This window comes from Pygocentrus nattereri, chromosome 6, assembly GCF_015220715.1.
Source record: "Pygocentrus nattereri isolate fPygNat1 chromosome 6, fPygNat1.pri, whole genome shotgun sequence".
NCBI classification, from domain to species: domain Eukaryota; kingdom Metazoa; phylum Chordata; class Actinopteri; order Characiformes; family Serrasalmidae; genus Pygocentrus; species Pygocentrus nattereri.
In genome coordinates, this window is record NC_051216.1 from 8,040,195 (window position 1) to 8,057,167 (window position 16,973).

Sequence of the window (16,973 nt, forward strand, 5' to 3'; positions counted from 1 at the left end):
TAAAAAAACAGCTTAGACCAGCATGAATTCCATTTGTGCTGATCTGGTGCTGTTTTTTTTTTTTTGGTTCTAGCAGGCATCCAAAATATAACATATGCTGGTTTTGCTGGTGACCAGCTATAATAGTCTATGCTGTTTTTTTCTGGCAAGGTTTTCACACTTCTTATGCTTAAAAGTGAACCAAATGAGAAGGGGGTTTATCTTATCCACTGCCAAAGGAATGCCAGAAGATGATAATGATAAAATTAGTTTTACAGACCGTGTGGATCCACGCAACCTAAATAAAGAGTGGAGAAACACTGATGATCTTTTTCCTAGCTGATCTCTGGTTTAAGTGTCAATTCTTCTGAGTGATTTAGAATGTTCAAGCCTGTGTACAGTTTACAAATGGACATTCCACTCCACTCAGCCATTGGCATATTATCTCAGTTATTGCCATATTTCACTCAGGAGCTTAGGCATGTTTAACCCAACAATTGCCATATTGCCATATTTCACTCAATACTGGCCACTGGCCTATTTAACTCAGCTATTGCCATATTTCACTAAAACACTGGCCTATTTAACTCAGCTATTGCCATATTTCACTAAACCACTGGCCTATTTAACTCAGCTATTGCCATATTTCACTAAACCACTGGCCTATTTAACTCAGCTATTGCCATATTTCACTAAACCACTGGCCTATTTAACTCAGCTATTGCCATATTTCACTAAACCACTGGCCTATTTAACTCAGCTATTGCCATATTTCACTAAACCACTGGCCTATTTAACTCAGCTATTGCCATATTTCACTAAACCACTGGCCTATTTAACTCAGCTATTGCCATATTTCACTCAACCACTGGCATATTTAACTCAGCTATTGCCATATTTCACTAAACCACTGGCCTATTTAACTCAGCTATTGCCATATTTCACTCAACCACTGGCCTATTTAACTCAGCTATTGCCATATTTCACTCAACCACTGGCATATTTAACTCAGCTATTGCCATATTTCACTAAACCACTGGCCTATTTAACTCAGCTATTGCCATATTTCACTCAACCACTGGCCTATTTAACTCAGCTATTGCCATATTTCACTCAACCACTGGCCTATTTAACTCAGCTATTGCCATATTTCACTAAACCACTGGCCTATTTAACTCAGCTATTGCCATATTTCACTCAACCACTGACATATTTAACTCAGCTATTGCCATATTTCACTCAATACTGGCCACTGGCCTATTTAACTCAGCTATTGCCATATTTCACTAAACCACTGGCCTATTTAACTCAGCTATTGCCATATTTCACTAAACCACTGGCCTATTTAACTCAGCTATTGCCATATTTCACTAAACCACTGGCCTATTTAACTCAGCTATTGCCATATTTCACTAAACCACTGGCCTATTTAACTCAGCTATTGCCATATTTCACTCAACCACTGGCCTATTTAACTCAGCTATTGTCATATTTCACTCAACCACTGGCATATTTAACTCAGCTATTGCCATATTTCACTCAACCACTGGCATATTTAACTCAGCTATTGCCATATTTCACTCAACCACTGGCCTATTTAACTCAGCTATTGCCATATTTCACTCAACCACTGGCATATTTAACTCAGCTATTGCCATATTTCACTAAACCACTGGCCTATTTAACTCAGCTATTACCATATTTCACTAAACCACTGGCCTATTTAACTCAGCTATTGCCATATTTCACTCAACCACTGGCTTATTTAACTCAGCTATTGCCATATTTCACTAAACCACTGGCCTATTTAACTCAGCTATTACCATATTTCACTAAACCACTGGCATATTTAACTCAGCTATTGTCATATTTCACTCAACCACTGACATATTTAACTCAGCTATTGTCATATTTCACTCAACCACTGGCCTATTTAACTCAGCTATTGTCATATTTCACTCAACCACTGACATATTTAACTCAGCTATTGCCATATTTCACTCAACCACTGGCCTATTTAACTCAGCTATTGTCATATTTCACTCAACCACTGGCCTATTTAACTCAGCTATTGTCATATTTCACTCAACCACTGACATATTTAACTCAGCTATTGCCATATTTCACTCAACCACTGGCCTATTTAACTCAGCTATTGCCATATTTCACTAAACCACTGGCCTATTTAACTCAGCTATTGCCATATTTCACTCAACCACTAAAAACATTTTATGCCACTGTACTATCTTAAGTTCACTGTGTTTAAAGTGTACACTGAAAGGGCCGTCAACTCAAAGACTTTAAGATTATGAGAAGAATGTAACGAGGCGCGATGAGGCGGACGCTTACGCTGAGATAAGCAAGATTTATTAAGGGCAAATCCAGGCTCATAGTCAAGACAGTCCAGGTTCATATAGCCAACAGGTAGAGATTGGGGGACAGACATGACAAAAGGAGCAGAGCCTCAAACAAGAGTCAAACACTTCAAACAACACAGAGATTCTAACAGAGACTGGCAAACACAGGGCTTAAGTACACAGGGAAAATGGGGAACAGGTGCAAACAATCAGGGGCGGAGTTACAAAACCAAAACAAAACGCACATGGACAGGACTGGGAGGGGCCAATCGGGACAGAATGTGAATTGTCTGTTACCTCAGCTAACATTCCCAATCCAGTCACTAACTAACTTCACCCCATGCATTATAGCTGGAAAACAATGAGTTTCGAAGAGTCAAACATGATAAATTCACTGTAGGGATCTATTTAATTCCACTGTAGAGATCTATTTAATTCCACTGTAGATATCTATTTAATTCCACTGTAGAGATCTATTTAATTCCACTGTAGATATCTATTTAATTCCACTGTAGAGATATATTTAATTCCACTGTAGAGATCTATTTAATTCCACTGTAGAGATCTATTTAATTCCACTGTAGAGATATATTTAATTCCACTGTAGGGATCTATTTAATTCCACTGTAGAGATCTATTTAATTCCACTGTAGGGATCTATTTAATTCCACTGTAGAGATCTATTTAATTCCACTGTAGGGATCTATTTAATTCCACTATAGAGATCTATTTAAATCCACTGTAGGGATCTATTTAATTCCACTGTAGATATCTATTTAATTCCACTGTAGAGATCTATTTAATTCCACTGTAGGGATCTATTTAATTCCACTGTAGAGATCTATTTAATTCCACTGTAGAGATCTATTTAATTCCACTGTAGAGCTCTATTTAATTCCACTGTAGGGATCTATTTAATTCCACTGTAGGGATCTATTTAATTCCACTGTAGAGATCTATTTAATTCCACTGTAGGGATCTATTTAATTCCACTGTAGAGATCTATTTAATTCCACTGTAGAGATCTATTTAATTCCACTGTAGGGATCTATTTAATTCCACTGTAGGGATCTATTTAATTCCACTGTAGAGATCTATTTAATTCCACTGTAGAGCTCTATTTAATTCCACTGTAGGGATCTATTTAATTCCACTGTAGGGATCTATTTAATTCCACTGTAGAGATCTATTTAATTCCACTGTAGGGATCTATTTAATTCCACTGTAGGGATCTATTTAATTCCACTGTAGGGATCTATTTAATTCTACTGTAGAGATCTATTTAATTCCACTGTAGAGATCTATTTAATTCTACTGTAGGGATCTATTTAATTCCACTGTAGGGATCTATTTAATTCCACTGTAGAGATCTATTTAATTCCACTGTAGGGATCTATTTAATTCCACTGTAGGGATCTATTTAATTCCACTGTAGAGATCTATTTAATTCCACTGTAGGGATCTATTTAATTCTACTGTAGAGATCTATTTAATTCCACTGTAGAGAACTATTTAATTCTACTGTAGGGATCTATTTAATTCCACTGTAGGGATCTATTTAATTCCACTGTAGGGATCTATTTAATTCTACTGTAGAGATCTATTTAATTCTACTGTAGAGATCTATTTAATTCCACTGTAGAGATCTATTTAATTCCACTGTAGGGATCTATTTAATTCCACTGTAGAGATCTATTTAATTCCACTGTAGAGATCTATTTAATTCTACTGTAGAGATCTATTTAATTCCACTGTAGAGATCTATTTAATTCCACTGTAGGGATCTATTTAATTCCACTGTAGAGATCTATTTAATTCCACTGTAGAGATCTATTTAATTCTACTGTAGGGATCTATTTAATTCCACTGTAGGGATCTATTTAATTCCACTGTAGAGATCTATTTAATTCCACTGTAGAGATCTATTTAATTCTACTGTAGAGATCTATTTAATTCCACTGTAGAGATCTATTTAATTCCACTGTAGAGATCTATTTAATTCCACTGTAGGGATCTATTTAATTCCACTGTAGGGATCTATTTAATTCCACTGTAGAGATCTATTTAATTCCACTGTAGGGATCTATTTAATTCCACTGTAGAGATCTATTTAATTCCACTGTAGAGATCTATTTAATTCCACTGTAGGGATCTATTTAATTACATGGTAGGTAGCCTTTTTAGCAAACAGTGCTAACCTAGATAGTTAGTGAACTAAAATTAAGACATCTTACGTTACTGTACTCTCTTAAATTCCACAAAAAATCCATAGTGCACCGTGTTTGAAGCTTAGACTGAAAGGGCAGTCAAGCCAAAGTCTTTAAGATTATGAGAAGAATGTGAATTGCCTGTTACCTCAGCTAACATTACCAGTCCAGTCACTTCACCTCATGCATTATAGCTGGAAAACAGGTTTTGAAGAGTTGTTAGCTGACAGCTGATGCCAAACATGACAAATTGACTGAAGAATGCTGAAAGTTTGAGTTCATTTAAGCTGTACTAGCAGCGCATAAACTGAGCTTGAGTTTGGTGTTTATTAGCGTTCTCACTGTGAGGCTTCCAGTGTGCTATTTAACTAGAGTTGCATCAGAATAGTTGAATCAAAATTCTTGTCTTTCCTTGATTTTGGTCTCATCTGATGGCCACATATATCCACGTGGTTCTCCACTTTGTCAGAGTATTTAGTGAGTCGATGGGCTTCAGATCAGACAAGATCAAGGGAAGGTGGGCGTCACTAGCGGAAACAAAGCAGAGCCGGGCCGGGGGCGGGGCAAATGACCGGGCCCTTTATACCCTTTATTATTTAATAAAGCTCATCATAACATCATTTTACAACATACACATGCCGCAACAGCGGGGCTTACAAGCTTCGCTTATCGGCGCTCCACTTGAAAATTTGCGTGTCATGAAGTTGAATGTAAGAGTGAAAATGAAGCCGGTCAAGCAGAACAACATTTTATCCAGTATTTTACATCTACTACATCACTAAAGTCAGTCGGTCTTGTAAAGTTTTTAGAAACCATGACTCAGTCCTTACTGAGCCACCCTTTAAAAGCTCCGTGTAAGACTTGAATGATGGGTGGTGTAAGGTGGGCTGTGCCTTTGGACGTATACCGTGCTCATCTGGACACATTCAGGAGAGGGCCCGCCTTCTCCACCTCTCTTCGGACGTGATAGAGGCCCGGCTACTTGAAATCTTATCCTCTCTCCCATCCGGGCCCCCTCTAGGCCTGGGCCGGGGGTGTGCCGTCCTCCCAGCCCCCCTGAAGCCTGGTGTGTGTATAGTAGTTCATTCAACTGTTCCGATCCAGGCTAGTCCTCAGTAATCTCAGATCATTATCTTATTTCTTTTAAACTTCATCTTAGTCATAATATACGTACATCCCCCAGCTACTCTATGAAACGTTCAATAACGCCCTTTACCGCTCAACAATTTACTGATAACCTTCCTGATATATCAACCATAGTGTACTCTCCAGGTAACCCAGCAGATCTAGACAAACTAACTGATTGTTTAGAAAATACCTTCCGGTCTACTTTAGATGGTGTAGCACCACTTAAACACAAAAAAGAGAGACAGAAAAAACTTGCGCCGTGGTATAACGACCAAACTCGTACTTTAAAGCAATTAGTACGAAATTTTGAGCGAAAATGGCGATCAACCAAACTGGAAGTATTCCACTCTGCTTGGAAAGACAGTATTGTTGAATATAGAAGAGAAATTAATAAAGCCCGCTCAGAGTATCTGGCCTCTCAGATCGAGATTAATAAAAACAACCCTAGAGTTCTCTTTAGTGTTATTTCTAAACTGACTAAAAATCAGGCAGGTACTGATCCTCAGATTCCAGCAATCCACACTAGCAATGCTTTTATGGACTATTTTGATAATAAAATCGAAAATATTCGGGACAAAATTCAACAGATAAATAGCACATCTTGTCTGTCATCTGGTGTGGCTGATATAGAACAAAATCCAGCTACCGAAGTCAGGTTGGAAGTTTTTAACCCACTACATCAGTTAGAACTGGAGAAAATGATCTCCTCATCAAACTGCACAACCTGTACACTTGATGCAGTTCCCACAAAACTATTAAAACAGGTATTACCAGACATAATTAAACCACTATTAACAATAGTAAACTCATCATTAAACCTGGGGCATGTTCCCAAAGTCTTTAAACTAGCAGTAATTAAACCTTTGATCAAGAAACCAAATCTTGATCCTAGTGTACTATCTAAATATAGACCTATTTCAAATTTACCATTTATTTCTAAGATTTTAGAAAAGGCCGTGGCCCAACAACTTGGCTCTTATCTGCAAAGAAACCAGATCTATGAAAAATTCCAATCTGGATTTAGGCCTCATCATAGCACTGAGACAGCTCTAGTTAAGATAACAAATGATCTGCTTCTTGCCGCTGACCAAGGCTGCGTTTCTTTACTGGTACTTCTTGATCTGAGCGCAGCTTTTGATACAATAGATCATAATATCCTCCTAGAAAGATTAGAGAAAATGGTCGGTATAACTGGAACTGCCTTATCGTGGTTCAAATCATACTTGACCGATCGTTTTCAGTTTGTGAGGGTAAATAATATACCCTCCAATTATACAAAGGTTAGATATGGAGTTCCACAAGGCTCTATCTTAGGACCGTTATTATTTACGTTATACATGCTCCCCCTGGGCAAAGTTATTAGAAAACATAATGTTAATTTTCATTGTTATGCAGACGACACGCAGCTCTTCATATCAGCCAAACCTGATGACAAACAGAGAATAAAGAAAATGGAGGATTGCGTAAAAGATGTGAAATCATGGATGTCACACAACTTTCTTCTATTAAATAGTGATAAAACAGAAGTTCTTCTATTAGGCCCTAAAGCTGCTAGAAATAAATTATCACACCTAATGTTGAATCTGGCCGACTTCTCAGTCACACCTGGTTCAACAGCTAAAAATCTTGGCGTTATCATAGATTCAGATCTAGCATTTGATAAACACATATCTAATGTTACTAAAACAGCTTTTCTACATCTCCGTAACATCGCCAAGCTAAGAAATGCTTTATCCTTACATGACGCAGAAAAATTAGTACATGCCTTCATTACGTCAAGGCTAGACTACTGTAATGTGCTACTGTCAGGATGTTCTAGCAGTAACTTAAATAAACTTCAGCTAGTTCAAAATGCTGCAGCCAGGGTCCTTACTAAAACTAGAAAATTTGACCATATTAGTCCAGTCCTATCAGCTCTTCACTGGCTTCCAGTCAAATTCCGCATAGACTATAAAATTCTCCTGTTAACGTATAAAGCCCTACATGGGCTCGCTCCTGAGTATCTGAGAGACCTTATCTCCTATTATGAACCACCACGATTACTTAGATCACAGGGTGCTGGCTTCCTAGTAGTTCCCAAAATTCAGAGAAGCTCTGCAGGAGGAAGAGCTTTCTCTTATAAAGCGCCCCAACTCTGGAATAATCTCCCCGATAATGTTCGGGACTCAGACACAGTCTCAATCTTTAAGTCTAGACTAAAAACTTACTTGTTTAGTTTAGCTTTTGGTAGTTAATGTTAATTCCCTTTAGATAAGGCTGCAGATCCAGGGGTTCATGGACATAGTGAATTGTGGGTAAACTGAGATGCTGGTGCTGCTGTCACTCACTACATGCAGTCACTCAGGTTTGTGGACGGTGGAGTGGGTGAATGCCAGTGTCTCAGGGAGCCTCCGTGTCTATGTTACCTTCTGGCTCTCTCCCTTTAGTTAGGCTGTCATATTCAGACCTGCCGGAGTCATTAGTCACACTCTGATAATTTTTTACATTTTCTGTTCTTCATAAATCCAGTCTAAACTAATTCCTAAATCTTTCCTTCCTCCGAGTTACTGACTGTCCACCGGTCCGGCCCAATACTGATGGATGTCCCACCCTCAAGTCCCCCTGTCCCCCTGATTGACCAGACTGATGGAAGTTTCTGGAACGCAGCTTCTCCACTACAGATCACATCCAAATCTATATGAACTCTAATTGTTTCCACTGTTGATTATACACACCTGAATATATTAGAACTGCGTGGATGTAAAATTGACTTTTCAATGTTTAACTTATAAGTTGTCTGACCAGGGGTAGGATGGTCCCCCCTTTAGATGTGAGTCTTGGTCCTCCCGAGGTTTCTTCCTCCTCCAGCTCTGAGGGAGTTTTTCCTTGCCTCAGCGCTCACGGGGGTTCTGTATATTCTGTATATTCTGTATATTATGTTCAGTGTTTTGTCTGATTCTCTGTGCTGTGATTCCCATTTTTGTAAAGCTGCTTTGTGACAACATCAGTTGTAAAAAGCGCTATATAAATAAATTTGATTTGATTTGATTTGATTTAGATTGGCTAACCCTGTCAAATGATGGCTCGCCCAAAGGGTTTAATGACATTGTATTCTGAGATCACATCTAGCACAGCAGGACTACGGCGAAATGGAGACCAAACTATTTGTTTAATTGCTGAGGTGACCATGTCATTGAACAGAATCTACAGCTCCTATATTGGCTTATAAAGGATCGAGAGAGCTATTTTGAGCTTTTGATTTAAAGGCTCAGTCCCATTCTTCTTTTTACCCCTATCCCTTGTTTTCGAGTGTCACCCTAACTCATTCCCACCTACGAAATGGGACCATCAAACCAAAAAAAAACAAAAAAACCCAAAACATCACTTCATTAACAGCTACCAGCGCTGCTCTGTAGACGACCCTGCACGTCTGCAGGGACAGCAGAGGAGGGGAGAGTTCAGCTCCTCACTGCTGGGCTTTAGATACATTTAGGGATCAAACGCCTTCAAAGAGGGGGGCAGTTATTTATTATCACCCCCCCTAATTCTTCAGTGATGTGAAGCTGAAGTCAGATATTCTCCAGATTCTCATTCAAATTTTCCTGTTCCACCTTAAATGGAGCTGCAGTGACATTCTGGCGCTTCAGCCGTCAGAACTGCTGAACTATTTAAGGTGGAACGGGAAAGTTAGCTAGCTAGCTACCGAAACATAAGCATGTTATTAGTGATTTTTTATGCTTGTTATGAAGAAACTGACCAAAATACATTGAAATGACATTAGACTAAGACAATACAGTGGTTATTGTAATTTTTTAAGGAGGAAATATTCACATTTGTGGGTTTCTTCTGTCTCTTCTGTTCCCGTTTTTCTTTATTCTCTCATATCTCTCCGTTTGGAGTCTCTGAAAAACCTCCGTTTGGAGGGTCATGTAGCCCCAACATTTCGCCCTCGCCCTCCATCTCAACAAGAATTGGGACACCCTGACCCCAGACGTGAACGCGTAAAAGGGCTCAGCGGTAGGGGCGAGGGGTGAAACGGGAATAGGCCGAAGAATTACAGGCATTAGGCCTCATGTTGATGTGAACGAACTGTTTTTGAAATCATAAAGAGACGCTCCAGCCTTAAAGCACCACACTGATGTGAGAGACAGTAATGCCACCCATTTTTCCTTTTTCCCTTCCCTTTCTGCGTCCGAGATGTCCATCAAAGCAGTGAAGGTTATTTCCTGTGTTAATTCCAAGTGGAAATAGCATAGCAACAGCGGCAAATAACTCAGAAATGCATGTTTCTTCTTTCATAAGAGCTCCGTATGGACAAAACCTGATCAGACGCCGCCGCCGCTGCTGCTGTACAGCATATTTGCACTTACGGAAGTGGTCAGGAAATAATGCATGAAATAGGTTTTTACATGAAAGCCCTGTTTCTCTGGTCCCTCCAGCACACAAGCAGTGGGTTGTTTTAAGTGCTGCAATTACTCGTCCTGCTATTTGTTCATTCCCAGCCTCCTCAGACGGAGCTTGGTGCTCTTTGATTGTGAAATGAGTGGCATATGAACCCCCCCCCCACCACCGCCCCCCCCCCCCCCCGTCCAACACTAAAGCAATTTCGGTAAACACACAACTTAAGATTTATGGTTCCGTTTTGTTTTTGTTTTTCTTTAACACAATATTAAAGCCAATCTTGCTCAAAAAAAAAGAAAAAAGTGGCAAGTCTCCACTCTCAGGGTGCTGTATTCCAAGAGTGGTTGGAAAACTTCTTTTCTAATTCACCTCTTCTGAGTCTATCACTGCTGAGTTTTTGTGAGCATTAGCAATCAAGCTGGTTGATTTAACATTTAAAAGTGTAGCAGTTGGCCTTTTTCATGAAGGCTTGATTCCAGTTCAAATACCTCTGGTGTGAAACGATCGCACCATGTGGTAATGTTTTCTTAGGCGCACTACTCTCACATGGACCTGCAAGACATCCATTTGTCCTCATTCTGCACCGAATACTTCTGCTCATGGACTCGCTACGTGATGCAAAGGAACAGATGTTGAGGACGGCCAAGCAATATGGTCAGTTTGTTGAGATTTAAACAAAGGCCGAATGCGCTGGTCCCTGTTCAATCGCTTGTTTTGTAGACGGTTCATTTCTACGCAGTCTGATGTATCTTCTCATAAAATGTTTATAGCTCCTCATGCTCTGCTGAGTTTTGGGTGCCAAACTGAAACTAATGTTTGATTTTCTCCCTTGCTTGGCCCGGTCACCTTCCACACGCTAAGGGAGCTGGAAGATTGCTGTCATTTTTTGAGAGCTTTCCCTATCACTATGTTATTTCCCTGAAGCAATCACTCTTCTGGCCTCAAAGCCCTGCACTCCTAAATGTCATCTCAGAATAAATCTAGTGAGCTTGGCATTATAGTAGTCCAACAACAAGGCCTGTGATGAACACTAGGGGGTGTTTGACCTGCTGGTGTGAGACCTCGGAGCCAAATTCTCAAAGTACTCAGTCATAACCCAATAAGACCATCAGGACTTCTCAGCTTGAATCATAACTGCCTCCTCCAGAAACATTTTGGGCACTGTTTTATCACTAGTCTTGTTTCTGGGCATGACTGTAGTAAAATTTAGGAGCAGCTATAACAGGATAAAACCATTACACTGGTCTACTTGTTGTGATTTATCTAGACCCCACAAGAGTTCTTGGCAGTTTTTCCTTTATTTATGTATTTTATGCTGTAGCATAAATAATCAGGCATATTTATATATCACTATATATCTTTTTAAAAAGTTTAGTTTAAACAATGGTAAAAAATTCCATTTACGTTCTTACTTATATTTTATACAGCCGTTATATATCAGGCCTTGTACATATATGCCTCATTATATATAAAGAACATAAAGTCAATGGAAGTTTACACTATCCTCTTTCATCAGGGATTCTTTAGTTTAAATGATACTCATTAGTCCCACAACGGGGAAATTTCACCTCCGCATTTAATCCATCCGTGAAGTGAGCACACACACACACACACACACACACACACACACACACAGGGGCAGTGAGCACACTTGCCCAGAGCTGTGGGCAGCCCTATCCACGGCACCCAGGGAGCAGTTGGGGGTTAGATGTTTTGCTCAAGGACACTTCAGTCATGGACCGTTGGTGCTGGGGATCGAACCGGCAACCTTCCGGTCACAGGGCCAGTTCCCTAACCTCCAGCCCACAACTACCCCAAAGGAAAGGAAATGGTTCTATTTAGAGGCATGAGTTCTATAACAGAACCATTTCATGCTTATATGTTCTTGGCAGGGTGGCACGGTGGGTAGCGCTGTCGCCTCACAGCGAGGAGGGCTTGGCTTCGATTCCCCGGCCGGGTGACCAGGGTCCTCTCTCTGTGGAGTTTGCATGTTCTGCTTGTGTCTGCATGGGTTTCCTCCAGGTTCTCTGGTTTCCTCCCACAGTCAAAGACATGCAGTCAGGCTGATTGGACATGCTGAATTGCCCCTGGGTGTGAGTGAGTGTCTGTGTCTGTCTGTCTGCCCTGCGATGGACTGGCGACATGTCCAGGGTGTATCCTGCCTTCCGCCCGATGACCACTGGGATAGGCTCCAGCACCCCCCCGTGACCCTGAGGGAGAAGTGGCTTAGAAAATGGATGGACTTGTTTCTTCAGACTGATGGAAAAGGTGGTGTATATGGTTCTCTATAGCACCACAATTGGCTCTTCTATTGTCACGAAGTTAACCCTTTTTGGTGCTATACAGAACCATTTTCAAAAATGTGTTGCCTGTGCTAGACACTGCCTGTGCTAGAACACCTGAAAGCTAGTGGTAAATTGATGGGTGGACTGGTTGTGATATTTTATTGGCTCCAGATGTGCTAGATTAGTCTCTCTGCATGTCCTCAACTTCATTGTGTGTCTCCATCATTAGAACTCTTGATCAGCTATCTTTTCTCTAGGTAGGCCTCCTTTTTTTTTCAGTTCCTGCTCCTGCACCTGTTCTTCTCACAGTTTGCTTGATACTGTAATCTGGAGGGCTTCAAATACAGATCTTACACCGGTTTACTGGGATAATGGGTCCAGGATTTAGTAACTACTAGTAGACAACTAAATTGTTGATGCAAATGATTTGCGACCAAGTATCAGACATATTGTTTATTATAGGGCCAGAGGCTGAATGAGGTCTGGACTTGAGGACCTATACTAAACCGTCATAGCTTTTTTGTTGTTATGATGTTTTGTAATGTTCTTTGTATTATTTATAGAAGATCTCATCACAACCCAGAGTTTACTAATCAGAAATCAGAGTCCAACCTAAACTACAGCAAAATTCTGCCTGCCTGACAAAATTCTGTCTGAACCGACTGTAGCCCAACAAAATTCCGTCTGAACCGACTGTAGCCCAACAAAATTCTGTCTGAACCGACTGTAGCCCAACAAAATTTTGTCTGAACCGACTGTAGTCCAACAAAATTCTGTCTGAACCGACTGTAGCCAACAAAATTCTGTCTGAACCGACTGTAGCCAACAAAATTGTGTCTGAACCCGACTGTAGCCAACTAAATTCTGTCTGAACCGACTGTAGCCAACTAAATTCTGTGTGAACCCGACTGTAGCCCAACAAAATTCTGTCTGAACCGACTGTAGCCAACTAAATTCTGTCTGAACCGACTGTAGCCCAACAAAATTCTGTCTGAACTGACTGTAGCCAACAAAATTCTGTGTGAACCGACTGTAGCCAACTAAATTCTGTCTGAACCGACTGTAGCCCAACAAAATTCTGTCTGAACCGACTGTAGCCCACTAAATTCTGTCTGAACCCAACTGTAGCCCAACAAAATTCTGTCTGAACTGAATGTAGCCCAACAAAATTCTGTCTGAACCGACTGTAGCCAATTAAATTTTGTCTGAACCCGACTGTAGCCCAACAAAATTCTGTCTGAACCGACTGTAGCCCAACAAAATTCTGTCTGAACCGACTGTAGCCAACAAAATTCTGTCTGAACCGACTGTAGCCCAACAAAATTCTGTCTGAACCGACTGCAGCCCAACAAAATTCTGTCTGAACCCGACTGTAGCCAACTAAATTCTGTCTGAACCTGACTGTAGCCAACTAAATTCTGTCTGAACCAACTGTAGTCCAACAAAATTCTGTCTGAACCGACTGTAGCCCAACAAAATTCTGTCTGAACCGACTGTAGCTAACAAAATTCTGTCTGAACGTGACTGTAGTCCAACAAAATTCTGTCTGAACCGACTGTAGTCCAACAAAATTCTGTCTGAACCGACTGTAGTCCAACAAAATTCTGTCTGAACGTGACTGTAGTCCAACAAAATTCTGTCTGAACCGACTGTAGCCAACAAAATTCTGTCTGAACGTGACTGTAGCCCAACAAAATTCTGTCTGAACCGACTGTAGCCCAACAAAATTCTGTCTGAACGTGACTGTAGCCAACAAAATTCTGTCTGAACCGACTGTAGCCCAACAAAATTCTGTCTGAACCGACTGTAGCCCAACAAAATTCTGTCTGAACCGACTGTAGCTAACAAAATTCTGTCTGAACCGACTGTAGCCCAACAAAATTCTGTCTGAACTGACTGTAGCCCAACAAAATTCTGTCTGAACCGACTGTAGCCCAACAAAATTCTGTCTGAACCGACTGTAGCCAACAAAATTCTGTCGGAACCGACTGTAGCCAACTAAATTCTGTCTGAACCGACTGTAGCCCAACAAAATTCTGTCTGAATCGACTGTAGTCCAACTAAATTCTGTCTGAACCGACTGTAGCCCAAGAAAATTCTTTCTGAATCGACTGTAGTCCAACTAAATTCTGTCTGAACCGACTGTAGCCCAACAAAATTCTGTCTGAACCGACTGTAGCCCAACAAAATTCTGTCTGAATCGACTGTAGCCCAACAAAATTCTGTCTGAACCGACTGTTGTCCAACAAAATTCTGTCTGAACCGACTGTAGCCAATTAAATTTTGTCTGAACTGACTGTAGCCCAACAAAATTCTGTCTGAACCGACTGTAGCCCAACTAAATTCTGTCTGAACCGACTGTAGCCAACTAAATTCTGTCTGAACCGACTGTAGTCCAACAAAATTCTGTCTGAATCGACTGTAGTCCAACAAAATTCTGTCTGAACCGACTGTAGCCAACTAAATTCTGTCTGAACCGACTGTAGCCCAACAAAATTCTGTCTGAATCTGACTGTAGCTGATAAAATTATGTCTGAAATTTTGTCCATATCTGTCTTTAGGACCTTGTTACTAAATTCTGCCAGCAACATAATAGAGGCTCCATGCCAGGAGACAAGATCAGACAATACGAGTAGAGAGGAAGAGTAAAGTAGGGAGAACAACTAAAGCAGTAAATATAGGCTAAAGATTTGTGAGGGTCTGTGAGAAACTCAGTGTGAAACTTTAACTTTACCCAAGTCGGACGAATATCTGCGAAACTATGCCGAACAAGACCGGACCCCAATGAATAGCTGGGTTCCGTTGTGTTCAGACAAATAGTTCAAGCTCTGGTGCTCATGCTCCTCATACTGCTGCCCTCTGAAGTCCTGCAAAGGCCTTAAGTCTGAATTGGACACACTCTGTCTCTCTTGCTGCTTCACTTTAATCGCATCCCTGATCTTCAAGGGCTTTCTGTTAAGACATAGCCGTCAAAACGCTGGGGACCGGAGCTCTGAAGGCTGCTTTGTGCTGTTTTGTCACAGAGCTAAATCATCTCAAGCTGCAGTTAATCTCTGTTGTTTGCTCAGAGCACGGAGGAGAGAACAGAAATCATTGTCTAAAAGGGGATGTAACTGGCCAGGTATTACTCATCTGAGGCAAACCACCTACTGTGCATGCTCTGTTCATTCAAACACCTCCCAACCCTCCCTTCACTCACTTCTGTGCATAGGCACACACCTCCGCTGCTAGTCTCCTGTGCCCGACTAGATACAAGCAAACAGCCCACACAACTTCAAAACACCCCACTCAGATCTGTTTCAAAGCAAGCACTCTCATACACAAAACCTGTTATCTAACCACTGCATATGTCAATATGAAGAACTTTTGTGCACAGCAGGCCTCCTACCTGCTGGCGAAATGAGACAATCCGAGCAGCAGAAAGTGTTTAGCTTCTAAAAACAGCACTAATAAACAAATGTTGTACTTTTGATGTTGATGTGAGCAGAACAGAAATGTACACTGACTGGCAACTTTGCTGGTGTACGTGTAGAGACTGTATCCCATCTATTGGCATACAGTTTGAGTTTGCCATCCTGTAGCACTTCATCAGTGGTCAGTTTCTCACCACAAAGCTACTCTTGGGCTGAGAGGTTATGCAGCAACAGGTGGAATAGTCTGTAATTGTACATCTATATAGCCCTATAAGGTGGGTGGAGCTCAAATAAGTGGCCAGTGAGTAGAAGTACGAGGAAGGCGTTTCTAACAAAGTAACCAGTGAGCGGAAGCAGAAGGTAGGTGTTTCTAATAAAGTGGCCAGTGAGTGTAAGTCCAGGGTGGGTGTTTCTAATAAAGTGGCCAGTGAGTGTAAGTCCAGGGTGGGTGTTTCTAATAAAGTGACCAGTGAGTGTAAGTCCAGGGTGGGTGTTTCTAATAAAGTGGCCAGTGAGTGTAAGTCCAGGGTGGGTGTTTCTAATAAAGTGGCCAGTGAGTGTAAGTCCAGGGTGGGTGTTTCCAATAAAGTGGTCAGTGAGTGTAAGTCCAGAGTGGGTGTTTCTAATAAAGTGGCCAATGAGCACAAGCACAGGGTGAGTGTTTCTAATAAAGTGGCCAGTGAGTGTAAGTCCAGGGTGGGTGTTTCCAATAAAGTGGTCAGTGAGTGTAAGTCCAGAGTGGGTGTTTCTAATAAAGTGGCCAATGAGCACAAGCACAGGGTGAGTGTTTCTAATAAAGTGGCCAGTGAGTGTAAGTCCAGGGTGGGTGTTTCTAATAAAGTGGCCAGTGAGTGTAAGTCCAGGGTGGGTGTTTCTAATAAAGTGGCCAGTGAGTGTAAGTCCAGAGTGGGTGTTTCTAATAAAGTGGCCAGTGAGTGTAAGTCCAGGGTGGGTGTTTCTAATAAAGTGGCCAGTGAGTGTAAGTCCAGGGTGGGTGTTCCTAATAAAGTGGCCAGTGAGTGTAAGTCCAGGGTGGGTGTTTCTAATAAAGTGGCCAGTGAGTGTAAGTCCAGGGTGGGTGTTTCTAATAAAGTGGCCAGTGAGTGTAAGTCCAGGGTGGGTGTTTCCAATAAAGTGGTCAGTGAGTGTAAGTCCAGGGTGGGTGTTTCTAATAAAGTGGCCAGTGAGTGTAAGTCCAGGGTGGGTGTTTCCAATAAAGTGGTC